Below are 7,294 nucleotides of genomic sequence, written 5' to 3'. Positions count from 1 at the left end.
TTTCTAAAAAAATTTAGTGAGCAAAAAATCGTGCTTTGACCTTGGCCTGATCTTTCTCATGCTTGTGCTGCTTGCAAAGGAAAAGCTGATATTTCTCTTTCAATTTCCTCTCAAAATCTGCCTCTTTGCCTTATCAGCAGTGATAAGGATCTGTGCCTGTTCACCAGTGGCTCTGCCCAGCTCAGGCCCTCCAGATGTCACTGATGGCACTGCTGATGTCCCTGGAATTCCACACCTGCTCCCCTTTTGGGATCATTTTGTGCTCTTTTCAAACATCACAGTGTGAAAAAAGTGGGGTTTTCTCAGTCTTAAATAAAGTCTCAGTTCCAGCTCAGATCACAGCCCGGGGGGGCTGCTCCACTCTGAACCAGCACAAACCAGGCTTCAATGGAATATTTAACAGCAAACTTCAATGGAATATTTGCAGAGAATGAATAAGAAATGTGCTGCTGCCCCTGCTCTTTTCACTCTATGTCCATTTCTGTAATGGGGATGAAGAGGAAGTTGGTTGTATATTTTCCAACTGATTTTCCTATTAAGGAGGGAAAATTCAGTTTTTCTGTGCTCTGTCTCCTTTTTCTGGGCACCAGGATGCTCCACAGCAGACCTGGAGTCTGGAAGGGTGCCCCAAATGACATCTCAGTGGCTCCAGTGCTTTTAAACATGCTCAGAAATCACCCCAAAATCTCGAACCACTCCAATCCTCCTAGCAGAAAATTAATTTTCTGCCATCACATCTGCCAATTGTTTAACTGCAACTAAAGAGCAAGAGAGCAACTCGAAATTCCACCAGGAAACTTTACAGGAGAGCCCAGATTGTTGCAGCAAGGCCCAGCCCCGTCTCCTGCTTTCTTCTGTGGAGAGGTTAAATGTGACCTCTGAATTATTAATCAATTTGGTTACTGAGCACTCCACACATGCCTTGGTCACAGCCACAGGACCAGGCTGGGTGCTGGAGCCATTCTCATTTCCCTCCTCGGCTGCTCCAAGCCAGGCCTGAAGGAGACCTCAGGATGGGCCCTCCCTTTGGAAAAGCACAAAATATTCCTTATCAGAGCCTGAGGCGGTGTGGGAGAGGTCTGGGACACAACATTCCACTCTTCTCCTTTTGGTCACAGCCATGGGACCAGGCTGGGTGCTGGAGCTCTTCTTATTTCTCACTTTGGCTGCTCCAAGCCAGGCCTGGAGGAGGCCTCGGGATTGGCTGCCAGGGTGGAGATTCCCTTTGGAAAGGCACATCCTGCCCTAAATATTCTATATCAGAGCCAGGGGCAGTGTGGGACTGTTATCATGCTCTTGCAAAAGTTCTGTACTGCTGTCTCCTTATCACAAAAGTTTCATACCATCTTGGTGTCTTCTCATGGGCTGCTCCTCAGAGCACCAACTCTCTCTTCCTCAGAAAGCAGCCAACTGACTCTTTTATAGCACTCTTATTACTGGTTACAGCTGTGGCCTGTTAAAGCCAGGCCTCCTCCGAAACTTTGATAATTGGCCCAGCTGCAGCTCTTTAGGGGTGAGGTTACTTTCTACACTATTTTTATTTTCTTATATTGTATCCCCCCACATGGGACAGCTCTGGGACAGAACATTCCACACTTCTTCTCTTGGTCACAGCTACAGGAGCAGGCTGGGTGCTGGAGCCATTCTCATTTCCCTCCTTGGCTGCTCCAAGCCAGACCTGGAGGAGGCCTCGGGATGGGCTGCCAGGGTGGAGATTCCCTTTGGAAAAGCACATCCTGCCCTAAGTATTCCCTCTGGGACATCCAACCAGCCTCCTCCCACCAAAAGCCCATTAACTGGGGATGCCCAAATGTGGAATGTTGGCAATTCTCTTGGTTTCCAAACCAGAGGAGGGTTCCTCAGTGTGATCCTACTAAATCCTGTTAAAAGCCCTCCTCCACCTCTTTCAGTGATTCAGATTCTCCCTCTAATTAAATTCCCGTTAATAACGGGGACTGCTCCTGGCTGGTGAGTGGCTGCAGCAAGGTAAATCAGTCCCTGAGCCTCTTGCTTTAATTGGCTTTGATAATAGAGCTGCAGTAGCTAAGATATGGTCAGGACGTGTCTGGCAGAGCTGGCGTTGGTTTCAGTGTGGGTTCACACCTGGTCTAACTGAGCCTGGCTCTAGCCAAGCCAGCCCATCTCCTGCCGGGGCATAGCTTTCCCTCCAGGGCTCAGCATTCCAGCATTCCAGTTTCCCCAACCCTGATAAAATGTATGGATTTATTGTGAGTTCCCAGCCAGGCCAGGGCTGAGCTGGAGACAGGACGTGGGGTTGGGTTTCTGAAATGCCACAGGGCTCGGCCAACACAAACTGAGCCCAGCCTGGCCCAGGCTGCTCCCAAGCCCCACCACGGCCCCGCCAGGGCTGGGCTGGAGACTGAGAAAAGACCCTTTTAAATACCCCTGTTATTCTGGTTTGGCTTCTGATTTATGGATGTTCCCCAGCCCAGACCCAGCTCACGCAAAGATCTCAGCGCTGCTCCAAGCTGGATTTGATCAGGGCAGAGGAGAAATGAGCAGCAATTCTCTGGTGGAGGGGAAGATTGACCTGATGATTGAGCTGAGGATCTCAGCACAGATAAATGAGAGGGTCTTGACTGAATCAACAACATCTCCTGGAGCTTGAGATGTTCCTGGACTCCAGGGATGACCATTAAATTCCCTGGCTACCTGTGGCTTTTCCACACAGCAAAAGCTCCAGTGGAGAAGGGGATTTTGTGGAATATTCCTGCCAATGGAAGTATTTTACAGTGATTTTGGAGGGGCTTGGAGCAACCTAAGAGAGTGGAAGGTGACGCTTCCCGTGGCAGGAGATGGCACTGGATGGGCTTTAAGATCCCCTCCAGCCCAAACTACCACAGGATTCTGGGATCCTCTGATTCCTGGGGCTTTTGTGTGCCTTGCCTTGATCCATCAGGTGTTTTGGGTCATTCCCCTTGGAGAAAAGGAGCTGCCCACATTTGCAACTGGTAAATCTTATCCTGCTGTTCTTTCATCAAATCATGGAATATCCTCAGCTGGAAGCATCTACAGAGAACATGGAACCAACCCTGGCCCTGCCCAGACCCCCCAACAGCCCCACCCTGGGCATCCCTGGAGCTCTGGCAGCCTCGGGGCCGTGCCCATTCCCTGGGAAGCCTGGGCAGTGCCAGCACCCTCTGGGGGAAGAACCTTGCCCTGATCTCCAGCCTGAGCTGCCCTGGCCCAGCTCCAGCCGTGCTCTGTCCCAGAGCAGAGATGGGAGCTGCCCCTCGAGAGGAGCTACAGATCCCTGAGCTCTTTGCTCCAGTTGGACACTCCAAGTGCCCTCAGCTGCTCCTCCAAACCCTTCCCCATCTCCATGTCCCTTCTTGTTTGCTCTCTAACCCCTTTAGACCTTTTTTCTTTTGGGACACCCAAAATTGCACAAAGTTCTGGTGCCATACCATTCATTTCTAGCATAGAAACAACCTCAGAGCCTCCCAGTCCAGGCCAGAACTGAGGAATTGCACAGGTGGAGAAATCCAGGCAGGGATGGAGGAGCAGAACCCTGCAGGTGGCCAGCAGGAGAGGTAGGAACCATGCCCAGGAGGCAGCTCAGTCCCATGGGAAGCTGTGGGCACGAGGAACAAACAAAAAGTGATCCCTGTGAAATAAGTGTGACCCATAAAACACACAAACAAGGCCCAGCCATAAACAGCATTTGCTATTTCCAGCAGCAGCCCCAGGGATATTTGCCAGCTCTTTGCAGCTGGAAGGATAAACAGAAATTCCTTTGATCCTGACTCGGTGCAGGGGTTATTTTCAAAGCCACTCCTGCCTCCCCAGCCTTTCCTTTGCATCATTTGTTGGATGCTTTGCTCTGCCCCCACTGCTGTAATTCCACATTGCCAGGGTGGGAAATGGGGATGCAGGAGATTGGGAGGGGTCCCTCCATCCCTCAAACCGAAATAGAAACATTGTGGGGGTAAAATACAAGAATTGGAGCTTTTGTCATCATTTCTCTGCAGGGTGAAAAGTTGAACTGGGAATCCAGCTTGGAACACTCACCTGGAACATCAAAGGGAGCCAGAAATAGGCAGAAATTATGGAGCATTTTGTAAAGTCTTGGAGCTTTCTGGAGGCTGGAGGGCAGCAGAGCTGTGTTTACTACAACTCCTGGGTTTGTTTAGAATGAAATAAAAACCAACAGCAAACAACTCAGAGTTTGGCTGCTGCTCCCTTCCCAGCCTTTTCATTCTGCCTCATCTGTGGGACTCAGGCACCCTCCAGATCCCTTTGGAGAAGAATTTCTGGTCCAGAGCTACAAAAATAAAGAAAAATCCAGTATTTAACTCATGACATTGTTAAGGCGGAAAAAACCTTTAAGATCCTCATGTCCAGCCATGGTCACCGCTAAACCACACTCTAAAGTGCCCAATCCACAGATTTTTTGAGCAATTCCAGGGATTTGACTCCACCACTGCCCTGGGCAGCCTGTGCCAGTTCCTGGCCACCCTTTCCATGATGAAATTTTTCTCAATATCCATTCAAAACCTCTCCTGGCCCAGCCTGAGGTGATTTCCTTATCCTGCCTTCTGCTGGAGCTCCACTGGAAGTTTGGGAACGTCTTGAAATCCCAGATTTCCTTTTTTAACCCCCAGAAAACCTTCCCGTTTTTCTGGGTCATTTCCACAGCAGTGCCTCAGGGACAGCTGCTGCATTTATATTTTAACACTTGGGCTCATTGCAGGGTGACATTTACAGAGAGATATTAAATGCAATCAGGGGGTGTCTACTGGAAATAGGGAAATCCAAGCTAAAATGCAGTTTTGAACTAAAACTCGAGCAGAACAAATGGCTTGAGTGCAATGCTGCTTCTAAACAAGAATTGCCAGACCCATGGAAAATCCAGTGTTGTTTTTCCTGGCTTTTCCCAGCTGATCAGCATTCCTGGGAAGGGCTGTGATGGAGGAAGATCTGCATTTACATTGTTTATTCCATCAGAATTATTTGTGTGATGACAAATGAGGACCCTCCACCTCTCCTCTTGCCACCTTTCCCAGCTTTAATTTTGCTTTAATGTTTTCATTTTAGTACTTTCAGGACTTCTCCTTAAGCTGGGCTTTACTTTTCCTGCCCCAAGACTGGCAGATTTGGCACTTGAAAGGTGAAGAAGGAGTCCAGCAGAATGGAATTCTGCCATGGGGAATTGGCAAACCAGGGATTTGTAAACCATTAAATTTGTCTGGAAAACAATGAAGAAGCCAAAGGAAAACAAGAACCACGAGGAAACCATGAAGATTTTGGGGAATCTTGCAGAGCTTTGAAAGTGAGGAAAACCCAAAGCTCTCCGGCCTGGGTGCAGGTGGTGACTCTCAGTTGTTCATGCTGGGAAGGACAAACTGCAGCTCCTGAGCTCACGCTGGAGTCTTGGAATCACAGAATTCCTCAGGCTGAAAAGGACCTCTGGGATCACCAAGTCCTTCTGTCCCCCAGCACCACCACGACCACCACTGAGTCTGTCCCCAAGGGCCACCTCGAAGCCCTCTTAGGACATTCCAGGGATGGGGACTCCAGCACTTCCTTGATTCCACCTGAGCCAATGCTTCACAATCCTTTTCCTGAGAAAATGTTGCCAAATACCCAACCCTCCTGGCCCAGCTTGGGGACGTTCCCTCTCCTCCTGTCCCTGTTCCCTGGAGCACAGCCGACCCCCCGGCTGTCCCCTCCTGTCAGGAGCTGTGCAGAGCCACAAGGTTCCCCCTGAGCCTCCTTTTCTCCAGGCTGAGCCCCTTTCCAGCTCCCTCAGCCTCTCCTGGGGCTCCAGACCATTCCCCAGCTCTGTTCCCTTCCCTGGACATGCCTCAGCCCCTCCAGGTCCTTATTTTCCAAAACTTCCCCCAAAATTTGAGGTGTGACCTCACCAATGTCCAGCATGGAGGACTCTGAACATTTGCCTTCAGCAGGAGCAAGGTGGGACCAAAATTTTCTGATTCTCTATCAGTGCAAGGAAAGGGCAGATTTGGTGTTTTAGAGCATCACTTTTGGCATCAGGATCCATGGGTTTGAGGTGCTGGAGGAGAGGCAAAGCCTCCTCATGCCAGGACATGTGAAGGCCACAACAGCAGCAGGGCCACGCTGGGGCCAGCACGGGCCGTTCACAGTTTGTGTGTTTACCTTGCAGTCAGGCTGGGGAAGAGCTCGAAATGCATATTTTCCTCCTGAAATATTGACTCTAGTGTTCTCCTTCTCAGGGGCCTGGGGAGAAATGGTGTTTCATATTTTAAAAATAAACACTGCTTTTCCAGAGGCATCAATGCAGCCCCAGAGCTCCCAGCACACCTTTGCCTCTCACCCTCTTTTCAAAGCTTTAATGCTGCTTGTGTGCCACAAGCTCTGCTGGTGAAAACATCCACCTGAAATGTATTTATCTTTGCTAATTAACAGCAGAATGACACAGAGCAACTTTATGTTTTCCCCGCAAGAACAGCCATAGAGGCTTCATTTACAGAGGGCTCTGAATGATCCCCATTCATGGGGAGCAAGTGCTGTCTGCACCAAGAGATCCTTGTGTGCAGGGCAGGAAAACAGGAGAAACCCCAGCCCAGACGGGTACAGGGCAAAATCTCCCAAATTTTTGGCTTTTATTTTACTCTGGGCTCTGACAGTCATAAATGGATGGGGGGCAGTTTTATGTATTTGGGGAGCAAACTCCGTGTGTGTGAACACGGGAGGGGATTGTTGTATTGGCACTGCCCTAAATCTGTGATTTTATAAATATATCCATGAAAGCATCCACAGAGGAAGAGAAGGGGGTGGAAGGGATTAGAAAGCCCTTCCAGTGCCACCCCTGCCATGGCAGGGACACCCTCCCACTGTCCCAGGTGCTCCCAGCCCCAGTGTCCAACCTGGCCTTGGGCACTGCCAGGGATCCAGGGGCAGCCACAGCTGCTCTGGCAATTCCAGCCCAGCCCCTCCCCACCCTGCCAGGGAACAATTCCATCACAACATCCCATCTAATCCTACTCTTTTTCAGTTTGAAGCCATTTCCTGTGTCCTGTCCCTCCATCCCTTGGCCAAAGTCTTTCTCCATCTTCCCTGCAGCTCCTTCAGGCACCAGAAGGTCTAAAAGAAGTCACCCCAAACCTTCTCCTCTCCAGGCTGAGCAATCCCAATCCTGCCACCCTTTCCTCATGGCAGAGCTGCTCCATCCCTCATCTGGAGCATTTCCTCCTCCTGGATGAAAATCCCCAGAGCTGTCAGCTCCGGAGCTGGCTGAAAGCCTGGGATTGATGCTGTGGGAAGACAGTGGAACAAATCCATGCTGATT

The 7,294-nt window shown here is 50.1% G+C and overlaps 1 long non-coding RNA gene across 1 annotated transcript; it reads left to right on the top strand.

Moving 5' to 3' along the window:
• The first annotated feature begins 1,118 nt into the window (after window positions 1-1,118).
• Window positions 1,119-4,423, top strand: LOC135285721 (uncharacterized). Its single transcript, XR_010350450.1, has 3 exons — window positions 1,119-1,513; window positions 3,442-3,554; window positions 3,993-4,423. It is a non-coding gene; the product is annotated as an uncharacterized LOC135285721 (long non-coding RNA).
• The last annotated feature ends 2,871 nt before the right edge of the window (window positions 4,424-7,294 follow it).

Source organism: Passer domesticus, chromosome 24 (genome assembly GCF_036417665.1).
Source record: "Passer domesticus isolate bPasDom1 chromosome 24, bPasDom1.hap1, whole genome shotgun sequence".
In the NCBI taxonomy this organism is placed as follows: Eukaryota; Metazoa; Chordata; class Aves; order Passeriformes; family Passeridae; genus Passer; species Passer domesticus.
Note: the sequence above shows the minus strand (reverse complement) of the source record. Positions and strands in the feature narration are given on the sequence as shown.